General features: G+C 42.8%; 1 pseudogene; it reads left to right on the plus strand.

The window, feature by feature from the left end:
• The window catches only part of LOC115791158 (NACHT, LRR and PYD domains-containing protein 12-like), a 1,329,445-nt pseudogene extending 1,305,935 nt beyond the window's left edge, over positions 1-23,510 (plus strand).
• The last annotated feature ends 2,019 nt before the right edge of the window (positions 23,511-25,529 follow it).

A 25,529-nucleotide genomic window follows, 5' to 3' on the forward strand; every position in this document is an offset into this window, starting at 1 on the left:
AATGGTCATAGGAGGTTTGAGCCACATGAACACAAAGAACGGCCACTTTATTTGTAGGAGCTCAGTTTGATGACGAGCTACTCATCAAAGTTAACAATTATAACTGGCTTCAAGCTCCCATTCAGGCCTGTGTGTCAGACACTCTGAGCCATGGCTCAGTCACACTTTTCTTTCCCTGCAAACAAACGTAATTTTTCTTTCCTCAAATTTTACTGAAAATTAGAAAAATACGATGAAAATTGTCAACTGCACTTCTTCAGGAAATGATGTCTTGCCATTATTGCTGTTTTTGCACGTCAGGGTCACAATGACCCCTGCTGGCAGTTCGAGTGTTAAAGTCACTCATCCCTGTCTCTTTCAGCTGTTTGCTGCTGTTGTCTCCATTTTTGCTGTCCCTCTGTGTGTTTGTTTTGTAGACCATCTTCTGCACATTTTGGGTTGAACACAGTAGACGTCTGGTGTTACACTGTTAAGGAGAGACTAGTGTAAGGTCATTCAGATCCTCGATGCACCACTAAGTCCTTATCAGTTCTCCTAACCACCTTTCCTTGATCTCAATGAAAATGTCACGAGGTCATAGAAAAGGGATTAGGAAAAGGAGGGGGTGGGGGGGGGGGTGCTGCTGCTCTGACTAGATCCAGTAAACTGTAAACAGAGAATCAGAGTGCTGAACATTCACTGCAGGTTAATGATCGATCTACAATCATATCAGAGTGAAGAAGCTGATCTTTGATTTACAGCTTATGCTGTAAATGTTTAATGTTTAAGCCTGCAGACACACCCAGGGCCACACCATCTGTTCTTGAATATGATTCATGAATTGCGATGTACAGTGTGGGTGTCACAGAGTGCAGCAGCTGACCTTTGGCCTGTGAGCTGCAGCTTGAGACTCTTTATGGTTTGAAGTGTTCAGTGTGACGGCAGCCTGCAGACACAGAGGACTGAGGACGGAGACGGAGCAGAGGATTTCCTCTTCTTCTGCACAGGCCTGATCCAGACAGCAGAGCTGCAGAGTGAAGAAGTTCCTGGGAGGAAGCTGAGGAAGAGGAGCTTTGATTCATGAACTCTTCAGCATCAGCTCAGAGCCTTTCAAACAGAGTCTGCAGGCAGAGATTTGATCTCCTCCATCAGATTAACAGTCTGTGAGGACGTCTTCATCAGACGGCTGCAGGTTGGTACCAGCATCATGAAACGTTCCTCACAGCTGCTGCTGTTTGATCCTCTTTAACTGAGGAAGCCTGACTGTGATGTTTAGCAGACTCAGTGTTCATCTGAACAGGCTCATAATCAAACTGTAAAACTGGAGTCCTCACACGAGAAACTGCTTCAGAGGCTGGACTCCAGTCTGACTTTGATACTCAAGTTGTTTTATGAAGGGTCAGAGTTCATGTTTGTCTGTTAAATATTCTCCAGAATGCATGAAGGATACTGCAGGCTCCTCTGAGCCTGTTTAATGACGGGGACTGTTGGATAAGGCCTGATTTCACAGTCTTGTTTCAGAACAGAAAGTATTGTTTAAGGAAGCAGTTAAAATGTGCTCATAGCAATGAAAGGAGTTATTTCATCTAAAAGCCTTTCTTGAGTGAAAGTAAAAATACTTGTTGCTGAGCAACAGTCCTGCATCCAGAATTTAAAATCCAGTCAAACGTGACTTCAGGGATGAATCTTTATTTCTCAGACACTTCAGTCCAGCTGCTCAAAATTACGAGGGTGCCAGGGTGGCCCAGTGGAAGAGTAGGTGGCCATGTATGGCAGGCGGCGTGGATTCAAGTGTATCAGTGTGTGTCAGTGAATGCATCGTGTGTGCTGGGCTGCAGTGGCACACCTCCATCTAGCGGTGGTGATTTATGTGAGTTTCAGGCAGTTGACCACACCCCAAACGCTGCTCTTCCAATGCCTCCTTACGCTCACACAACACACCCATCAGAACATGAACAACTGTTTAAAATTTCTGTGCTTATACTCTCAATCATGTTTTTCATATTTGAAAAGTATAGATGTCATAATATTCTCACAATTGCATTTATTATATTGAGCCTTTTAAGATAACGTGTGTTTGTTTGACCCTTCACGTCTGAAGGTCCAGCTGCTGTCCAGAGTTCTGTTCATACATCAGTCTATGTGCTAAAGTGAGCTGAAGTCTGGCCAGTGTTGGATTGTTACGCAGTCAGCGATAGCTGCCTCTAACCAGCTGAAAAAATATATGGTTGCCTCCAGCTGTAATTTTCTAATGACTTCATTATATGAAAACACTGCATTATGTTCATTAACAGCTCTAAAGCAGATGTGTTTAGTGGGCTCAGAGATTTGAAAAACAGTTGGATGCAACTCTAACTTTTCTTGGATTGAGGTGAAGCCTGAAAAATGTTTCTTTGTGTAAATATTAAAGACAGAACATAAACAGTGTTGGAGTCATTACTCAAGTAATGCAGTACATTTAATTAAATGTAAAAATGACCTGAAACACAAAATTACCAGCTAATATTAACCTGAGGCTACAGTCCCACACTAATCCATATTTTAATGAGGCCACATATACGGTCTCTCTTTTAGTTTTTATGAATGAACACAAAGACAGCAGCAAAGCGCAAAGTTGAAAAGCCAAACAAAGAATCGAAGGCGATGGTGACGATGATTCTGCTGCAGAAACACGAGCAGGCTGCTGGATTCGTTTCCTTTTGTATCCACCTGGTGTGCAGATAACTGAAGAACCTTTGTAATGACATAACTGTAATTGTAATGTAACACATTATATCTGTTCAATTTTATTTATATAGCAAATCACAACCTCAGGGCACTTTATATTGTACAAATTAATGCAATGCGTCCACTTAAATATTAGTAAAAGACAAATAACTGAAAAAAATCCACGTCCTGTGAATTCTCCTTCTTCTTGTTTCATACAAAAACAAACCAAAAATGTTAGAAGCCTTTGGATTAAAAAGCTTTTCTGAAAATGTACTAATTAGTACAGTACATACATGTACATGCACCATGCTGCTTATTTGTTGTGTTGACTGGAAATACCTGAACATCATGCTTTACTAGAAGCTTTATTGTTATTGTATGAGAATACAATAACAGCAGCAGTGTAATATGAACAGTTAGAACATAAATGGAATATAAATCGCTAAAATATAGTTAAAAAAATAATAAATGATTTGTTTGTGTTTTATGACACTTTTTAACATGTGTCACTCTCACACCGTATGTGATGGGCCCCAAAGACTGGACACTTCATGGTTTACCTGACGAGGGCTTCCTTGCTGTGTGATTTCTATTATTCTGTGGAGGGAGGAGCGAGTGGGTTATTCTGCCTGCAGTGGTTGTCAAAAGTCCGGCAGACGTCCGACGGAGAACAAATGAAAGTGGTGCTGCAGACCTGAGCTTTGGGGAGGGTTTCTCCAGAGTCAAAATAAAGATAGGTTGGGGCCACAGGAAAGGGGGGAGGTGGTGATGTAGTGACAGTCAAAATTTATCAAAACAGATATACGCTCAGAATCCATCGTTTAAACAGATTTAAGTCAATATCATTTCATAGATAATTTCCAGATCAAAAAGGTCACAATTAATCAAACTTTGACACATCGCGGGTCTTTAATTCTCTCAGCTGACACTGAGATGAAGCAGCTGAAATTTGGACACCTACATGATGAAAGGAGGATTTCAGTTGATGTGAGCATCAATGATGTGTGTTTCCTCTGCAGGTGAAGGTAGAAAGTGTGTGTGAGCTGGTGTGAATTCAGCAGCATGGATCAGTGTGAGGACAGAGAGGAGGGAGTCCCTCCCTCTAAAACCACTCTGTGTGGGGAACATGAGAGCCAGACCAAAGCTCAGAGGTGAGATGACCATCTCTAACTGTCCATGACTCTTCTCCATGTCCCAGCTCAGCACTCACATCTCTGCTGCATCGTTATTCACATGAACCCACCTGGACCTGAACCTGGACCTGAACCTGGACCTGAACCTGGACCTGGACCTGGACCTGAACCTGGACCCAGCTGTGTGTCCTTAAAGAGTGACCAGTCTAAACAACGCTTAATCGAATTTAAAGAACAGCTGTCTGCTGCAGAGAGGTGAGCTGTTACTGTCATGAACTCGTGGACAGCTGTACGTTTGGTTTAAATGAACTGCTTGATGTTGCTTCATTGTCTCTAAACTGCCTCTCTTCAGGGGACAGCGCCTTCAAGGGCATACAGTCAAAGGTGGAAAGTTCGCAAAGGGTTTTTGGTCTCTGTTTGAAGTATTATGTATATTTGCAGTTGTTGAAGTTGTATGATCGGAAATGCCATTTGGGGAATGTATTTACTATTTAAATTTTCCTTCTTCTGCTGCTGGAAACATAGAGCACTGTGCAAATGTCTTGAGCCAGGCCTCCTTTCTTAATAACTTGCTGGGAAAGAGGAAACAGGCGCAGCAATTTATTGAAACATGCAACAAATGAAAATACAATATGAAAGGAAAAATAGAGTTTGTACAATTTTAACCACAATTTTATTTTTACCGGGTGGAATGATTGTACAACATACATCTTTAAAGAACAAGAATTGTGTCATAGTCCTGGGTCCTCTGACCCAGCGTTCTTAGTTGCATTTAGTTTTGACCTGTGTGTTCCTGTCCTTGTGTCGTTAGTGTTATGATGTTCACCTGTGTTTCCCACATGTGTCTGCCTCCCTCATCAGCCCTTGTGTATTTAAGTCCTGTGTTTTCCCCTGCTGGTTGTCGCATCCTCATCATAGTCGTCGTCAGTGTTCGTTGCTGTGTGTTTCTCCTTGTGAACCCATTAGTGATGATACAATGCGGCCCCGTGAATGTGTCGAATCTTTCCGGCCAAATGATTCACCAGAAGCCTGATCACACGAAGCCTTAACAGCTCATTTAGTAGTGCTGACATCTGCTGGCCATTTGATGTACAGCAGTCCTGCTGTGCTGTTGGCTGGCGGATCTTTTAGTATAATTATGCACTTTTGTCAAAATCTCCACTGGAGGTATTTTAAAGCCAGATTAAAGAAATCTGTGCTGATTGTGGTATATTAATAAAATATAAGATAAGATAACCTTTAATGATCCCACAACAGGCAAATTTGCATATTACAGCAGCTAAGTATGGAGAAGGATGAAATAAAATAAAATGAAATATATATATATATATATATATATATATATATATATATATATATATATATATATATATATATATATATATATATATTAACGCATTAATTTTGATTAATTAATTACGGGGAAAATAACAAATTAAAAATTTTAACGCATTTTAATCGCACTTTGCACCGTGGAACGTTTCTCAGTGCACGAATTCCAGGCATACAGATTATATCTACGCACAATGTCCAAATTCAGGGGTCGCATCGTTCGAAGCATAGACATATACTATGCAGCCCCTGAATTTGGACACAGCCAATGTCTATATATACTATGTATATATGTCTATGGTTCGAAGGACCCGGCCCACATAGACCGGGTCCTTCGCAGTCCACGAAGACCGCAAAGGCTGGAAGTGAGCGGCTAGCCTTCATATCAGCATCGCCTGCCCTCACCTCTGCGTAGCTCATGTCGCCTAGCAACGTGAGTGTGAAGCACAGCTGTGTAAAAACAGCTGGTTAAACGGAGAACGAACTTTTTCTCCTTTTTGTGGTTTGATTTTAGGTCTTTATTCAAAATAAGCTGTTAAAACAAGCATGACACATTTCAACATCAAGGAATAGAGCTGAGCGAATGATTAACTTCCAACTATATTAAGTGAGACATTAATGTTGAATAAAACTATCCAGTTATGATGCTTAACTTTAATTTCAGGAGTTTGCTTATCACAGGAGCACTTCCACCCTTCCTTGGTCTGTGTAGTAGACTGGTGGGAAAATAAACAACATTTTAAAGTTTAAGCTTATGCATATTGATTCATTCATCAACCAAACTTAAATTAATATTTCTCATGTTAAATATTGAAATGTGATTAAAATGTGATTAATTTTGATTAATTAATTACAAAGCTTGTAATTAATTCAATTAATTTTTTTTAATCGAGTCCCACCCCTAATATATATATGTGTAAATGGAGAAAATGTGAGTTTTCCTAAATGGGAGGTATTGGCACATGCAGACAATTGTTGTGACTACCACTTTTTATGCACATGCACGAGTAGATCTAAAATAATGATGGTATATTCCAGAGTGCTGTTTGTGGCCCTCACTCTTTTAATTTTTTTCCTCTATGTTCTCATATTTTGTTCTACAATTTCTCATTTCACTTCTATAATTCTCACATTTTGGAACATATTTACCTTCATAGAAATACTTAGGTTAATCTAAAGATTCTCAAAGGGATTCTAATATTGTGCTCTTACAACAGTGGACAGCATTATCAGGATCTGGTGGATGTCGATAATTTGGGTCACATTGTCTAATGTAAAATCAAGGTGATCTGAGGGGCTGGACTGGTTCATGTGCTCTCAGTATATGAGACATTTACACTGGAGTGAGACTATGAAGTGCTTTAAAAACAGTAAAAGATTTTAAAATAATCAAAAAGCTGATAAGCAGCCAGTGCAGGGTCTATAAAACAGGTGTAATGCATTCTTTCATTCTGGTCCTAGTGAGTACCCTGGATGCAGAGCCCTGTATCACCTGTAATTGATTTAAAATATAGGTATATGAAACCAGGCCAGGCTTGCTAGACAAAAGAGTATACAACAGTTTCTCTGAGAGCGAAAAGATTCTCAGAGAGACAAATGATTGCAGTTTAGCAATATTTTAAGGTGATTACAAATCATTTGTTTTTACAGACGCCACATGAACCCTAAACTTTAAATCAGAGTCCAGGACCACTCCCAAGTATGTTGCTTGATTACTTGGGTTCACCATAGTTGAGCATTGTGGTGGTATCTCTTGTGGCTAAGAAAATTGTGTTTTCTAGATTTAATGTCTAAACTAGATTTAATACTTATACTGCAAGTCCTATAAGTATCTTTATTTCTAGCAGTATTTTTTTCAAAGGTTGATATCCAAAGCTGGTGATAATAATTTCTTTGTATTATTTTTACGCTTCATCGTTATTTCCTCCAGAGTGGACCTGGAGAGCTCAGAGGGTCCCAGTGGTCAGTCTGCCCAGCAGTATCAAACACAGCTGGACTCCATATTTAAGGTCTGTACATGAACAACAACTACTTTTACAACTATTCTGTTCACAGTCATCTCCATGCTGGGTATATGGATTTTAGCTCAGAAGGTAGAGCTGGTTGTCCTTTATACAGAAGGTTGGTGGTGAGATCTCCATCTCCTCCCACCTGTATGCCATGGTGTGATATATTTTGTTATTCCTGTATCCCCTTCCCCACTGGGAGAGTGCAGCTGTCATATAGAAATGTCTCAATTTGTTCAGAAAGCAAAATGTTTGAATTTCATTGTGGGGCTAAGGCTACACACATAATTAATTAATTCCTGTAAACCTAGCTTACTTTAAACAGCTAAAGTGATCGAATAATGTTCAGCACAATGTTCGCACCTGGGTGTACTGAAGAAATGCAGCAGAGGTGAACCACCATACAGCCTGGACCACACCAAGATATCACGCCATATGTTAAAGATCTCATAGTACCGTATCAACCCAAAAGAGCACTTCACTCTCATTAAGCCTACATTAACATTAAGCCTAATCTTAAAAATAGAGAGGGTGTCTGTCTCCCGAATCCAAGCTGTGAGCTGGTTCCACAGAAGAGGGCCCTGAAAGCTGAAGGCTCTGCCTCCCATTCTACTCTTAAGTATCCTAGGAACCACAAGTAAGCCAGCAGTCTGAGAGCGAAGTGCTCTGTTGGGGTGATATGGTACTATGAGGTCTTTGAGATAAGATGGGGCCTGATTATTCAAGACCTTGTATGTGAGGAGAAGGATTTTAAATTCTATTCTAGATTTAACAGGGAGCCAATGAAGAGAAGCCAGTATGGGAGAAATCTGCTCTCTCTTTCTAGTCCCTGTCAGTACTCTAGCTGCAGCATTTTGGATCAGCTGAAGGCTTTTCAGGGAGCTTTTAGGACAGCCTGATAATAATGAATTACAATAGTCCAGCCTAGAAGTAATAAATGCATGAATTAGCTTTTCAGCATCACTCTGAGAAAGGATGTTTCTAATTTTAGAAATATTGCACAAATGCAAAAAAGTGGTCCTACATATTTATTTAATATGTGCATTGAAGGACATATCCTGGTCAAAAATGACTCCAAGATTTCTCACAGTGTTACTGGAGGCAAAAGTAATGCCATCCAGAGTAAGTATCTGGTTAGACACCATGTTTCTAAGATTTGTGGGGCCGAGAACAAGAACTTCAGTTTTATCTGAATTTAGAAGCAGGAAATTAGAGGCCATCCAGGCCTTAATGTCTTTAAGACATTCCTGCAGTTTAACTAATTGATGTGCGTCATCTGGATTCATGGGTAGATAAAGCTAGGTATCATGTGCATAACAATCAAGAGGTATGCAATGTTTTCTAATAATAAGGGAAGCATGTATAATGTAAATAAAATTGGTCCTAGCACAGAACCCTGTGGAACTCCATAATTACCCTTAAAATTCCAGTGATGCACTGAGTACTTCTTCCCAACTACCTGTTTTTACTTACATTACTGGATATCAGTAAACATTGACTTTTCTCTCATCCAGTTTGTGTATTATTCTGTTTGTTCCTTCTGGGTGTCTCTGTGTGTTTGTTTTCTTGCTTCTATTTCCCTTTACCCAGCAGCCTATTGAGTTTGTGCAGTGATTGGGTTATACATGCATTATTCTGCTCCAGCTGCTGGAGGAGAACATCATCACTTTTGTGAAGAATGAACTGAAGAGGATCCAGAAGGTTCTCAGTCCAGATTGCTCAGAATGCTTAGATGGTCAGAGAGATGCTGAAGTGCTATTAGAGGATGTGGATGGAGAGACAAGGAGGAGCAGCAGAGAGGCTGTCATGAAGATCACACTGCACTTCCTGAGGAGAATGAAGCAGGAGGAGCTGGCTGAGCGTCTGCAGAGCAGTAAGAGGATTTCTCTGAAGATTGAAGCTGCTGGATGAATGAAACATTTACTAATGCCTCAAGATATGGATCAAAATTATAAATATTAGATTTGTGGGGAAAGAAATTGGCATGTCTTCTTTATAAACAATTTTTTGATATTTTTGCTCATTTGCTCCTTTAGGAACTCCCATTGCAGTCTGTCAGGGTCACAAATCTGTCTTAAAGAAGAAGTTCCAGTGTGCATTTGAGGGCATCGCTAAAGCAGGAAACCCAATCCTTCTGAATCAGGTCTACACAGAGCTCTACATCACAAAGGGAGGGACTGCAGAGGTCAATGATGAACATGAGGTCAGACAGATTGAAACAGCATGCAGGCAACCAGACAGACCAGAAACAACAATCAGACAAGAAGACATCTTTAAAGGCTCACCTGGAAGAGATGAACCAATCAGAACAGTGCTGACAAAGGGAGTGGCTGGCATTGGGAAAACAGTCCTAACACAGAAGTTCACTCTGGACTGGGCTGAAGACAAAGCCAACCAGGACATCCAGTTCATGTTTCCATTGACTTTCAGAGAGCTGAATGTGCTGAAAGAGGAAAAGTTCAGCTTGGTGGAACTTGTTCATCACTTCTTTACTGAAACCAAAGAAGCAGGAATCTGCAGCTTTGAAGACTTCCAGGTTGTGTTCATCTTTGATGGTCTAGATGAGTGTCGACTTCCTCTGGAATTCCACAACACTGAGATCCTAACTGACCCTAGAAAGTCCACCTCAGTGGATGTGCTGCTGACAAACCTCATCAGGGGGAACCTGCTCCCTTTAGCCCGCCTCTGGATAACCACACGACCTGCAGCAGCCAATCAGATCCCTTTCAAGTATGTCGACATGGTGACAGAGATCAGAGGGTTCACTGATACACAGAAAGAGGAGTACTTCAGGAAGAGATTCAGAAGTTGCTGGAAGGCCAGCAGGATCGTCTCCCACATCAAGACATCCCGAAGCCTCCACATCATGTGCCACATCCCAGTCTTCTGCTGGATCACTGCTACAGTTCTGGAGGACGTGCTGAAAACCAGAGAGAGAGGAGAGCTGCCCAAGACCCTGACTGAGATGTACATCCACTTCCTGGTGGTTCAGGCCAAAGTGAAGAAGGTCAAGTATGATGGAGGAGCTGAGACAGATCCACACTGGAGTCCAGAGAGCAGGAAGATGATTGAGTCTCTGGGAAAACTGGCTTTTGATCAGCTGCAGAAAGGAAACCTGATCTTCTATGAATCAGACCTGACAGAGTGTGGCATCGATATCAGAGCAGCCTCAGTGTACTCAGGAGTGTTCACACAGATCTTTAAAGAGGAGAGAGGGCTGTACCAAGACAAGGTGTTCTGCTTCATCCATCTGAGTGTTCAGGAGTTTCTGGCTGCTCTTCATGTCCATCTGACCTTCATCAACTCTGGACTCAATCTGCTGGAAGAACAACAAACAACCTCCCAGAAGTCTGAAACAAGAGAATCTGCAGAGAAATACTTCTACCAGAGTGCTGTGAACAAGGCCTTACAGAGTCCAAATGGACACCTGGACTTGTTCCTCCGCTTCCTCCTGGGTCTTTCACTGCAGACCAATCAGAGTCTCCTACGAGGCCTGCTGACACAGACAGGAAGTAGCTCACAGACCAATCAGGAAACAGTCCAGTACATCAAGGTGAAGATCAGTGAGAATCTGTCTGCAGAGAAAAGCATCAACCTGTTCCACTGTCTGAATGAACTGAATGATCGTTCCCTAGTGGAGGAGATCCAACAGTCCCTGAGATCAGGAAGTCTCTCCACAGATAAACTGTCTCCTGCTCAGTGGTCAGCTCTGGTCTTCATCTTATTGTCATCAGAAGAAGATCTGGATGTGTTTGACCTGAAGCAATACTCTGCTTCAGAGGAGGCTCTTCGGAGGCTGTTGCCAGTGGTCAAAGCTTCCAGCAAAGCTCTGTAAGTAATGGTGTACTCGTCCGTTTATTTTTAGGTGTACTCAATTAAAAAACACAGTAATGGTGCTGGCCCCTTAAAAAACTCTGAAACTATTGAATGAAATATCTGTCAGCACTCACAGTCAAATAGCAATAGATTGTTTCAGAGTTTCTAAAACATTTGTGAGTGTAACCATTTTCAAAGTCCCATCCAGACCCAACCTGTGGTGGACCCATAGATGATAATCATTAACTCATTAAAAACAAATAGAAATTTAAAATAAATAAGAAAAGTCTGATGTTTTGATTATACCAAAAGGATGTGCATTGTTCTGTCTGGAGTTCTCACTAATTTCTTCTGAACATAATTCTCTTTATCAGTTGAAGATTTTTACTTTTTGTGTGCTACAATCAGTATCACTGGCATAGTCACTCTATGTTGCACACCCAGGCTCTACAGTTGCAGGACCTTAGCTCAGCCATTCTCAACTACCAGTATCCCATTTTGACCTCAGGACTTCCAGGTCACATTCGGCACAGATGTTCCTGTATACTACCTGTATAGTATGTTAGCCACTTGGTTATGGTGTTCCACGTATGCCCTGCCTGCTAGGACCTTGTACCCTGCTGTTATGTGCTGGATTGTCTCAGGGGCACCTCTGCACAGCGTGGACCAGGGGTGTTGCCTTGTGTGGTAGACCCCATCCTCTCTCCATCTTATGATTAGAGCTTGTTTTTCTGCTGCCATGATTAGTGCCTCCGTGCTGTCTTTCAACCCTTTTCAGGTTTCTGCTGCCTGAGAAAGTCACTAAGCACATGATCCTTTGTGGCCATCTTCCTGACATACTCAAGGATCTTTGTTGTTTCATCTAGGACAGTGGTTCTGATACTCACTAGTCCTCGACCACCTTCTTCCACATAGCGTACAGTCTCAGGGTGCTGAATTTGTGGTAAAACCCTCCATGCATGGTAAGGAGCTTTGTTGTCTTGACATCAGTGGCTTCTATTTCCTCCTTTGGCCATCTTATTATCCCAGTAGGGTCTCTGACAACTGGCAGGGCATAGGTTTTGATAGCCCGGATCTTGTTCTTCCCATTCAGCTGACTCTTCAGGACTTGCCTTACTCTCTGTAGATATTCACACTCTGTGTGAATCTCCCCCACATTTTTGAATGGGTTTTGTTTCACAATCCTCTCCAGGGTGTGGTAATCCCTATTGCTTGTACAGTTTTCCTTCCCTTTGCCTCTCTATTAATGTGCTTGGACACAGAGCTCTGTGAACAGCCAGCCTCTTTAACAATGGCCTTTTGTGTCTTGCCCTCCTTGTGCAAGGTGTCAAAGGTCATCTTTTGGACAACTGTCAAGTCAGCAGTCTTCCCCATGATTGTGTAGCCTACAGAACTAGACTGAGAGACCATTTAAAGGCCTTTGCAGGTGTTTGGAGTTAATTAGATGATTAGAGTGTGGCACCAGGTGTCTTCAATATTGAACCTTTTCACAATATTCTAATTTTCTGAGATATTGTCAGGCTTCTAGCCAGAAATTTTTTTCAGGCCAACACAACTGATTCAAATGGCTGAATTACCTCCTCAGTATGCAGTCAAGTTCACCAGAGTCCTGCTAATGACTTCTGTATTTGACTCAGGTGTGTTGGATCAGGGACACAGCTAAAATCTACAGGACACCGGATCTCGAGGCCTGGATTTGAGGATCCCTGGTATAGCTCAACTGATTGGTTTCAGTGGTGGTTAGCACTACTGCCTCGCAGCTAGAATGACATCTAGAAGGTCTGGATTCAGTTCCACCTTGGCCCGGGCCTCTCTGTTGCTACTTTTCCACCGCTGAGGTACTCGTGCCAGTGATGCTGTCAGTTTCAGTGAACTGGCAAAACGCATAAGAATGGGCTAGCATTTCCACCACATTTCTGTGAACTGCTCCTTTACGTATGAGTGTGGGCGGGTCCTTGTCTGGACACGGAAGCCAAAGGGCACAAACGTGGGAGAACACGCTCCCCTTTCTTGTGCCGTGAACACATTTTACCATCCAAACCAAACTACAGAGGTAAACACAGACGGCGATTACGAGCAGGATGACAAGTACGCACTTTGTGTTCTTTTATCTGTGATATGAACTGATACAAAGCAGCAAGTTCAGCCTTAGGGCCCAACCTAATTCACAGCCATGAAAATCACATCACTTTTTTCATGTAATACACACCATGCAGTAGTGTTGTAGTCAAGACCACCTAACCCGAGACCGAGACAAGACCAAGACCAGAGTGTATCGAGACCGAGACAAGACCAAGACTTTTAGGGTCCGAGACCAGTCGAGACCAAGACCAAGGGAGGGCGAGACCGAGACAAGACCAAGACCAGTGCCTGATGCTACATGACCCAATAAAATGTGAAACATGATCAAAATCACTTCTCAAATTGATCTGAAAGATCCAAATTCCCATAAAATCATCCTGATATTAAACACTCACAGCTCAAATAAATATAACCATCTTTATTTAATACTCCTAGGTTACTTCCATCATTTATCACAGAATGTAAAACAATTATTCATAGTTCATCACAATAGTCTTAACTTTTCTCTGCCTTTCATAAACAATTCATAAAGTTGTGTTGTTTTTAAACCAACAATCTTTGTTAACCCCTTAACTGGCAAGGGCCCGGTGACGGGCCGTTTGTAGTCCCTTTTATATGGCAGGCTAGACCCTCCCATTTTTATTGACACGTCATTCGGCCAATCATGTAACTGGCTGCACCAAATCACCTGACAAAGCTACGTGACGCCCTCTGAGTATTATTGGCTCTGGGAAACCCATTTCTTAACATGATTGGCCGAATGAGGTGTCAGTCAAAATGGGCGGGTCTAGCCTGCCATATAAATGCACTTCATTCGGCCGGCGGACCAGACGCAGCCGATTAATAGGCTATGAAATGGGTTGTTCAGAGCCAATAATAACCAGAGGGTGTTATGTAGTTTTTGTCAGGTGATTTTTTTGCTGCCAGTTAAGGGGTTAAAAATGGGTGCTTTTTCAAAACCACATAGCTAAATGTGTAAAAATGGCAAACACTCATCAACAGTAAGAACTAAAGCCTTTAATCTTATACAGATTAAAGCTGCAGGATGTAACTTATAAAAAAATCTGGTTTTTACATATTTGTTAAAACTGTCACCATGTCACGACAGTATGAGACCGATAATCTGCGAAAAAAAATGGAGCTCCTCCACCTCCTCCCTGAACCGCTCCCAGTCAAAAACAACCAATCAGAGCACTCACTCAATCAATCACTCCTTGTGTATGCTGTTGAATGTAGTTGTGTGCAATACTTCATAATTTGGTATCGATCCTATGCCAAGTAAACACAGGGCCATTATCACCGATACTGATACCAATACTTTTTAATAATGTATTGGTATCATTTAATGTGTCCCAGAGTGCCGTTTCCTTCCACTGTATTCGCAGAAATCACATAAAAAACATACACAACAAAAATATAATCCAGATTTTCTAACAATCAGCTGTTAAAAGCATTTCCTACATTTGAATATCAGCCACCATGTTGTGAGCATAAACTATCACGTTTTTAATGCAACAACAGGAAGTGACATCATCTTGCTGGGAACTGTAGTTATTTTATTCTTGAAGGCCTCTCATAGCTCTACTGGTGCTGAAAACTAATGTTTGACTATGGCTTTCTGAATACAAGTAGGGCTGCAACTATCAATTATTTTAGTAATCAAGTATTCAACTGATTACTCTGTCAATTAATCAAGTAATTGGATAAGAAATAATTTTTCATTTTAACAATTCATCTGCATATTTTAACTTCCGTACTGCAGATGTTTCTCTGTGTGAAACAAACAGGGTGGATGGAGCAGCTACAAAGTTTTTTTCTTCATGTTGCTGATCAGGTGGTTGATAAAAACATTTTGACGGAGCCCCTTTGTACTGAATGGGGGGGGGTTCGAATGATTGCTAGTGCTAATGGCAGCCCCCCTTTCCCCAGTACACTGTGGTTATAGGTCTGTTCTGGTGGCTACAGCTGACATACAGAAAAAATAACAGCTGACATCCTCTGCACAACACACGCGCGCACATTTAAACACGCACACTCACAGCACAGAGAAGTGGGGGCGTGGAAAAACATCTCAGCGATCCACTCGTGTTAAAGGGTCGTTTTTGTTTTTTTGTTTTTTTTTCCAAATGATGGAAATCTGTTACAGTGATGGAGAACTAATGTGGAGGAAATGCTCCGCTTACACGGAGTTGAAATGAAACATCAAAGCAACAAATCTGTGTCGAGGATTTTTAATAATCGAATTGCGTTATTCCAAGAATCGTTGCAGCCCTAAAACTTGCATTGAATTTTCAGTTTGTGTATCAAATACATGAAGGTTGGTATTTACCTTTCATGCTGGGATTTTTTTGTTGAATCGGAAGCCTGAAATTTTCCTTTGATCTTCATTTTCCCTCTTACTTCTCTTCATGTTCATGCCGGTTGTTATTTCGATTTATGCAGCACACGCGTGACCATAGTGAGATCAAATGTACACATTGTGAATGAAACTGTCCGTGCTCTGTGGTAGATTGCAAACTGCAGTGAAATGATACAGGTGTAAGCAGCGAGAATAGCAGCGACCTAACTGGGGCGGAGTCTGCAAGGTGCGCTCCTTTGAGAGGCAGAGGAGCGCAATCTTTGTTGGATTTGAATCAGTACGTTTGCATCCAATAAAAGCAAAGATGTTAACAAAATTATTTGGACAATATTCTGGCAATTTAGTGATATTTCCAGAGCTGTGGTCTTGACTGGTCTTGAAATAAAATCCCGAGTCCGCGAGGTCCGAGTCCATGACAAGACCGAGACCATCAAAAAGCGGTCTCGAGACCGGTCTCAAGACCGGTCTCGAGACCAAGACCGATCTTGGTCTCGAGACAGAGTTACTACAACACTACCATGCAGTGAAATAGCGGTAGAAAACTTTATGTTGAGACGGCAGAGTCATGCCCTTATGCCGCTTTCATCATGCGTTCTTGTTTCAAGACCAGCTAGCTTGGAGGGCCCAAGTTGAACCCGTTTTTAGGCTGATCACCGAGTGTGTTTGTGATGGAAAAACTGCTTAACAGTTCAAATACTGGCACCAGCACCGGAACCCTGTTGGTGGAAAAGCGGCTTGTGTGGAGTTTGTATGTTCTCCCCGTGTCTGTGTGGGTTTCCTCTGGGTACCCCGATTTCCCCCCACAGTCTAAAGACATGCAGTTATTGGGGGGTTAGGTTAATTGGCCACTAGGTTAATTGCCCATAGGTATGAATGTGAGTGTGAATGGTTTTCTGTCACCCTGTGTTGGCCTTGTGGCAGGCTGGCAAGCTATACAGGGTAGACCCTGCCACAAGGCCTATGTCATCTGGGATAGGCTTCAGCCCCCCTGTGACCCTGAACAGGATAAGCAGAAGATGGATGGATGAAACTGATTTAAATGTTTTTTGTGTTTGTTTTTTTCTCAGACTGAGTGGCTGTTTCCTCTCAGAGAGAAGCTGTGAAGCTCTGTCCTCAGTTCTCAGCTCCCAGTTCTCTAGTCTGAGAGAGCTGGACCTGAGTAACAACAACCTGCAGGATTCAGGCGTGAAGCTTCTCTATGCTGCATTGGAGAGTTTACATTGTGAACTGGATACTCTCAGGTCACATCAATGAAATTCTGTTTTTACTGAGTAACAGAATTATTGAGTTAACAGTTTTAGCTAATACAGTCAACTTCTTTTATTTATTGTTATTTCTTTGTATTTTTCATTATTTCTAACCTGTTTCACACAAAACATTATGTATTTACTTCATATTTGTTTGTTTCTTTTGTTTTTGTGTTATTTTATTTTATTTTATTTTTAGATTGAGTGTCTGTAACCTCTCAGAAAGAAGCTGTGAAGCTCTATCTTCACTTCTCAGCTCCCAGTCCTCTAGTCTGAGAGAGCTGGACCTGAGTAACAACAACCTGCAGGATTCAGGAGTGAAGCTTCTGTCTGCTGGAGTGAAGAGTCCACACTGCAAACTGAAAACTCTCAGGTCAGAATTCAAACTTTTCCACTGATTGTCATTTAAAATCTGGATTATAGTATTGGAGAAACAGCTAATCCCTATAGAACTGTCAAGTGACAATGGATTTAATCTCTTGGGAGCCTGTAAAAATATGTCATATTCACATTTTTTATATTTTCATGTGTTAAAAAATATTGATAAGCATGACACTCTCGGTAAAACATGTTTTTTTATACATTGGTCAGTTTAGAGTTTTAGGTCAATTTTGTATTCATGCGATAATTTCTTTTCATCCTGCAGTCTGTCAGGCTGTCTGATCACAGAAGAAGGCTGTATATCACTGGCCTCAGCTCTGAGCTCAAACCCCTCCCATCTGAGAGAGCTGGACCTGAGCTACAATCATCCAGGAGCCTCAGGAATGAAACTGCTGTCGGCTGGATTGGAGGATCCACGTTGGAGACTGGACACTCTCAGGTATGGAGAGAATGTCTGATAGAGGACTCACTTCCTGTTTGTTTCATGTAGATGTGACATGAACAATCACACATGCAGGAACATTTTGGATACACATTTTTCCCATTACATAGATTCACATACACCCAACATATCACCCCAAACAAGATGAGAAGGAGGACGGGGTGGGCGGATCTTCCCACACCCCAGTTTTATGCACCTTGCCTGTGGTAGGGACTGGCTAGTGGCTTCGGGTTGGGTTGGCTGCTTCCCTGGGTTGCTGCTGAATTTGATGCCACTGCCATCAAATTCAAAATTTAAAATAGTATAGTTTCCTGGTTTAAACATCTCATATGTTTTCTGTGTTCTATTATGAATAGAATTTGGGTTGAATAAGTTTGCAAATCATTGCATTCTCTTCCTATTTACATTGAACACAACTTCACAACTTTTTTGGAATAAAGTTTGTATATTAAAACAATGAACAAAACATTCCAGTGTTTACAGTCACATTGCCATATATATTTACATTGGTCCTGTTTTAGGCACATATCTGTCCAAATCCCAGTTAAAATAATGGTAGAAAGCTAGTTAAGTACACACTGGAGTTGAGCTGCAATATCATGAAGTATGCTGCTGTCTCACTGTGTTCTGCATCCTCTTGTTGTCAGAAGTTTGGATTCTGAGTGCTTCTTCTTAATTTACCTATTTTTGCTCTGTTTATACGCCACTCTGCATTTAATCATTAGTTATTATTAATTAATAACTTAATTATTAATAGTTATTATTGGCTCTCTCTCCTCAGTCCAACCAGTCACAGCAGATGACTGCCCCTCCCTGAGCCTGGTTCTGCTGGAGGTTTCTTCCTGTTAAACGGGAGATGCCAAATGCTTGCTCATAGGGGGTTGTCTGATTGTTTGGTTTTCTCTGTATTATTGTAAAGTCTTTACCTTACAACATAAAGCACCTTGATGTGACTGTTATTGTGATTTGGTGCCATATGAATAAAATTTAATTGAAATGAGTGAATTTGCCATGAACGTGGTGTTAAAAAAATGCCCCTGGAAGGTGAACTGAGTGATCAGTCTCTGAACTTCATCTGTGTTTGCAGGGATTTCTTTTTTATTGTTGTGGTGGCATTCCTGGGACCTGCACTGAAATTATGAATCAGCTGATTTTAGATGCTGATGAAGGAGGGACCTCTTCCTTGAAGCTCTGTAAAAGTTTCTAGGCAGCAGCACGAAATCCCACATTTGTCTTCTAATATGTGGTGCAAATAAATGATGTATGGATTATTCCCTCGTGACTGATTTAACACCTCTAATGGGTAATGGGTCAGGGGAGTTAAAGGATTGTGACGGTCACACAATATTCTCTCCACTTAAAATGCTCTCCTTACTATCAATACACTGATCAGTGAAATGTTGAAGCCATGCTTTGACTTCATTGACGTGACAACCAATCTAACAGCTGCTTCAAAGCACTGACAGATCCAGGATCAGTCCGAATCATCAGCAGTTTGATCCACGTATGGATATAAGTGAATGTGTGAAAATGTTGGCCTGTTCCTTTATCAGTGTGTAACAGTGTGTGTATGAGAGTGATGTAATATCCATGTGTGCATGCTGACAGAGACTGTGCTGCTCTGACCCCCCCCTCCTCCTTTCAGGGCGGAGCCTGCTGGAGTGCGATGGCTGAGCCCAGGTCTGAGGAAGTGTAAGTGTGTTTTTAATGTGATTGATGAAAACAAAGCAGCACACATTCAACCATCTTCAAACTGTCACATCACTCATTCACATCTCTGATGTCAGGAGTCATCATCAAAGTGTCAATCAATGAACAGATGATGGATCAATAACTGCAGCTGGATTGTGTTTGTTCTCTCCATCAGATTCCTGTCAACTCACAATCGACACAAACACAGTACAGACAAACCTACAACTGTCTGACAACAACAGGAAGGTGACACATGTGGAGGAGGTTCAGTCATATCCTGATCATCCAGACAGGTTTGATGTTTGGTATCAGCTGCTGTGCAGAGATGGTCTGACTGGTCGCTGTTACTGGGAGGTCGAGTGGAGCGGAGAGGTTTGGATAACAGTCAGTTTTGGAGGAATCAGAAGGAAAGGAGGCAGTTATGACTCTGCATTTGGGCACAACAATCAGTCCTGGAGTCTGCAGTGCACTAACAATGGTCCTCATTTTGTCTGGCACAATGACAAAACAACATCCATCTCCTCCTCCTCCTCCTCCTCCTCCTCTGTCTGTAACAGAGTAGCAGTGTATGTGGACTGTCCTGCTGGCACTCTGTCCTTCTACAGAGTCTCCTCTGACACTCTGATCCACCTCCACACCTTCAACATCACATTCACTGAACCTCTTTATCCTGGGTTTGGAATATGCGCTGCTTCCTCAGTGTTTCTGTGTGTTGATTAGTAGGATTTTGCAGACACAAGATTACTAACCACATGATGTTAACTTGTCAGCCATTGTGTACATGTATAATCCTGATGACAATGTAGGATCAAATGAATAAATCTCCAGTCATACATATCCAAGATGGCGGCGCGCATAGTCGCAGCGGCTCAGTGCTCTCCTTTTCGGTGCTCTGTGAAATTGTGTATGTTGTTATGTGTGCTTCAACTGTGGCTCAACACATCACCATTATGTCGGGCGGACATTATAACATACAGACGGCACGAACTCCTACATATAGGAGCACAAAGTGAGCAGGCGGTTACGGCTGACTTCCTCCACTCTCACAACATCCCGGTGGACATCGCCAGACCACCTGGCTCTTTGTGGTTCATCATCCCTGTGAGGGAGGGTCGCAGACGGAGACGGCGCAGAGAAAGGAGGCAGAAAAGAGGCGGCAGAGCTGGCGTTTTGGAGAGGCTACGTAAACGGCCTCATAGACCTCCGTTACCCAGTGTTTTCCTCGCCAATGTAAGATCACTCCCGAATAAAATGGATGAGTTGAGACTGCTGGTGGCTACAAACAGGACCGTGAAGGACTGCTGCGTTTTGCTCTTCACTGAGACCTGGCTTCATTCATCCATTCCTGATGCAGCCATCGAGCTAGCCGGCAGGACAACGCACCGGCATGACAGAATGCGGACCTCCGGTAAGAGCAGAGGAGGGGGTGTGTGCTTGTATGTAAACAACAGCTGGTGTACAGACAGTATGACTGTGAACAGCCACTGCTCCCCGGACCTGGAGTACATGACTGTTAAATGCAGGCCCATCTATCTGCCCCGTGAGTTTACAGCTGTTTTGATCACTGTTGTTTATCTTCCCCCTGATGCTAATGCTAACTCGGCTGTTAGTCTCTTACATGACACGGTTTGCAGTCAACAGAGCAGATATCCTGAGGCTGTACACATCATTGCAGGAGACTTTAACCATGTCGATTTAAAGACTGTTCTACCCAAGTTCCATCAGCATGTTAAATGCCCTACAAGAGGGAACAGCACACTGGATAAAGTCTACTCTAACATCAAGCTGGGTTTCAGGGCTGTGCCACTGCCACATCTGGGCCAGTCAGACCATCTGTCCCTGCTTATGATTCCAGCATACACCCCCCTCAGCAAAACTGCTCTTTCTACATCTAAGACTGTTCAGACCTGGCCTGAAGGTGCCTCTCAACAGCTGCAGGACTGCTTTGAAACAACTGACTGGGACGTATTCAAGCACCAGGACCTGGAGCAGTATACCTCGGCTGTTCTGGACTACATCAAGTTCTGCACCGACACTGTAACTGTGGACAAGAATATCCGGGTTTTTCCAAATAGAAAGCCATGGATGAATGGAAAGGTGCAGAGCTTACTCAGAGAAAGGAACATCGCCTTCAGAGCTGGTGATGGGGCGCTTTACAGCGCTGCCAGAGCCAACCTGAAGAGGGGCATCAGGGAGGCCAAGGCTGTGTATAAGAGGAGGATTGAGGACTGTTTCCAGAGCCACGACTTCAGGCAGGTGTGGCAAGGGGTTCGGCATATTTTGAACTACAAACCCAGCCTGTTAGTTGATCAGCGTAACATCAATCTGGCAGAGGAGCTGAACAGCTTCTTTGCACGCTTTGAGGTACAGCAATCAGAGACAGCCATCCAACATCCCTCAGCAGGCAGCAGCAGCATCCTCAGGCTGCAAGAGCAAGAGGTGAGGCGTATGCTGGAAACTGTGAACCCCAGGAAAGCTGTGGGGCCCGATGGTGTCTCTGGACGGATACTGAAGGTCTGTGCGGCTCAGCTGGCTGGCATTTTTACCAGCATTTTTAACCAGTCCCTGAGCCAGGCTGCTGTCCCTTCCTGCCTGAAGTCCTCCATTATCGTCCCCATCCCCAAGAAGAAGAACACTATCAGAGGTTTGAATGACTACAGGCCAGTAGCACTCACACCAATTGTTATGAAGTGCTTTGAAAAGCTTGTCCGGGCTCACGTCATCTCCAGTCTCTCCCCCAGACTAGACCCCCACCAGTTTGCCTACAGAGCCAACCGGTCCACAGAGGACGCCATTGCCACGGCCCTCCACTCTGCCTTCTCTCACCTGGAGCAGGGGGGGAACTACGCTCGGCTGCTCTTTGTGGACTTCAGCTCGGCGTTTAACACCATCCTTCCTGGCAGACTGGTGACTAAACTGTCAGATCTGGGGATACCACGCTCCACCTGTCTTTGGATCAAGGACTTCCTGACAGACCGTTCCCAGAGGGTAAGAGTAGGTCCCCACCTCTCTTCAGCCATCAGCCTCAGCACCGGCTCTCCACAGGGCTGTGTGCTGAGTCCCCTACTCTTCACCCTCTACACACATGACTGCACCTCCATACATGCCAGTAACTGCATCATTAAGTTTGCGGATGACACCACTGTGGTGGGGCTCATATCAGGCGGGGATGAGTCAGCATACCGGGACGAGGTGCAGCGGCTGTCAAGGTGGTGCAGTGAGAATAACTTGATCCTGAACACCACTAAGACAAAGGAGATGGTAGTAGACTTTAGGAGGACAACACATGTCATTCAACCTCTGTTCATCGAGGGGGATGAAGTGGAGCTGGTTTCAGATTTTAGGTTCCTGGGAGTACATCTGCAGGATGATTTGACCTGGAGTATCAATACGACCAGCATTGTCAGGAAGGCCCAACAGAGACTGCATTTCCTGAGGGTTCTTAGGAGCAACTATCTGACCCAGAATCTGCTGGTGTCCTTCTACCGTTGCTCTGTAGAGAGCATCCTGACCTACTGTCTGTGCGTGTGGTTCAACAGCTGCACAGCAGCAGACAGGAAAACACTCCAGCGAATCATCAACACGGCTCAAAAGATCATAGGCTGTCCCCTGCCCTCCCTCCAGGAACTGTTCAATGCCCGCTGCCAGAGGAGGGCACAGAACATCCTCCAGGACCCCTCACACCCTGGACACTCCTTGTTTCAGCTACTGCCATCAGGCAGACGTTTCAGGACAATGAAGGCCAGAACAAACAGACTGAGGAACAGCTTTTATGCCAGGGCTATCATTGAACTGAACTCTGTGTGGTTAAATGGACAGTGATGTGGGGTGGTAGTGCTGACTGTGTGCGTGCGTTGGTGTGTGTATTGGGGCTAGATTCGTCTGTTAATTTAATTTACTATTGTGCACTGTATTTTAGTAATCATTTTTATCACTCATATTTTTATTATTTTATTATTTATTGTCTGAGGCACCTAGAAAGGAATGCATTTTAAATTTCGTTGTGCAACTTCTGTGTACAATGACAATAAAGATTCTGATTCTGATTCTGATTCTGACACAGGCTTAGAGACTGGTCTGCAACCATCTGGCAGCCACCAATCATTAGGAAAAAATTTCCCTTATTTGTAAATGACCTGATTACCTGCAAAGAATTTTAAAACAGTTGTTCAATAAGCATTAATATATGATCTTAGAACAGTACACCTATACTCAGAGGTGGAAAAAGTACTGACATTCTGTACTTAAGTAGAAGTACAAGTACTTGTGTTAAAAACTACTCTGGTAAAAGTCAAAGTACTGGTTCAACTTCTTTACTTAAGTAAAAGTAATAAGTACAGGCTCTGAAATGTACTCAAAGTAAGAAAGTAAAAGTAATTCTTTGGAGGACGTTTCTACCTGATATGTTTCTATAAAGCTAACTGAACCTCATTATATATTATTGTAATAATATTAAATAATATTACATGAGAACACAAACTGTCCTGGGCCCTTTGTCGCAGTGTTGTCCTTCATGTTTTCCTTTGAGTTTCTTTTCTTTCTGTTCACGGTTGTGTTTTGATTTCTATTTTCCCAGTGTTCTGTGTCAGGCCTGCATCTTTGTTCCCTCGTCTCACTTCCTGTTTTATTTTGATGCACTCAGCTTGAATCTGTTCTGTAGGACACAAACTGTGAAAGTGAATTTAACCACAGCTCTGTTCTCTGTGTCCTCCATAGTAGAGGGTGACTGTGCCTCCACCTAAACACCAACATGAGGATACTCAGGGGTTACAGTGGGATTCAGAAGGTGGAGGAACCCTAAGATCAGCTGTAGTGGCTCTGCATGGGGAGAAGAATCACAGCTTTCTATTGTAGCTGCAGTAAATGATGTTGGTGTGCAGGCTGTGATCAGCTGACCTGCTGCTCTCTCCTTCCTTTCTTGCATCTTTTCCATCTCTGAGTGAACTTCTCTCTCTTTGCTCTCCCTGAAATACAGCAGCTCTTCGTTTAGCTAGCAGACACACTGTGTGACAAACTGCACATACTTTTTGTGCTTTACATTTTCTGTCACTCATTTTCCTTACCGTTCCTGCATGTAGCATCTATGCAAAGCGCAACTTCCTCTAGCTTGTTCCGGTCTCCAAGTGAGCTTTGCAGGAGCCTCTCCCTCTACTGTGTGTCAGTAGAGGGGAAAGTACAAAATTCTGCATTGATTTATACTGAGGGTCTCACTGTACAGCAGACACTGAAAACCTTGCAGTTCTGTAACATCTGACTGATGATGGACTTATTTTACTCAACTATCAGATCCATATTGATGATGTCATCCTGAACCCTTTCTGCTCCAGCATCTGCAGTTTGGTCTCTCCAGGCTGATGAAATTTCTTTTTTTCTTTTTAATCCCTGAAGATGATCCCGACTGATGAGCACTGAAAACAAACTGCAGACCGACCCGTCTCATACGTTTGTGTCCTTTACTGATGTGCGTTCACTTCAACACAGTAAACATGTTTGTGTCTAACAGGAAACAGTTGAGTCCAAAGCTGGAGCAGGATTTATATCCATGAACTTAAATTCTAACTGATGGTGGATAGAATTTAATAGAGCCCAGAGCAGGTCTGATAAAGGCAGAATGTGGTGTGAAGAAAAGGCCCACGAGCTCGTTCAGCTTTTATAGATGCTCTCTGTGAGCTGGATCCAAGCATTGGACCAAAGCTCAAATGAATGTGAAGCAGAATCAGCTTGTCAGGGTTTGTCTGTTCCAGGCATCCTTCATACTGTACATTTCACCTTTAAGTTTTTCTCCATCATTTAACAGCCTCGTGGAAAACCTGCAGACTCCAAAAAACATCCATTTATTACAACATGGGTCTCTATGGGAGTGAAGGAGTGTGCTGACGAGCTCGTTGGTGAGCCTCGCTGCTGTGGGGCGGCTGGCCTGGATCGTGCCTGTTCTCTGATTTCTTCTGTGTGTTTGGAAAGAGTTCCAGCTTCATCAGTTTCTCTGGTTTGTGGGCGGGGCTCATCTAAAAGCATCTGATCTGAGTTCAGTTCTTCTGTAGCTCTGAATGAATCTGCTGCTCTCCTGCATGCTGCTATTTTTCCGCAGTAACTCATCACCCTGAAACAGATGTGTTGTGAGGATACTGTGAAAACAACAATAGACAAATGCAGGTGACTAATTAACCACAGAACTTAATAAAGGGTCTGTTCAAAGATGGAGTTAACTGGCCATTTGTATTTTATTTTTTCCTCCCAGCACACGTACATGAGACTTCAGGGTTACAGAAAACAAACTAAAGCTAAACCAGGAGTTCAATCTAGAGGTTTAAAAGCATTTGAAGTAACTAAAGAGTTTTGTCCATGTAGGAA

The sequence above is a fragment of the Archocentrus centrarchus genome, chromosome 2, assembly GCF_007364275.1.
Source record: "Archocentrus centrarchus isolate MPI-CPG fArcCen1 chromosome 2, fArcCen1, whole genome shotgun sequence".
NCBI classification, from domain to species: domain Eukaryota; kingdom Metazoa; phylum Chordata; class Actinopteri; order Cichliformes; family Cichlidae; genus Archocentrus; species Archocentrus centrarchus.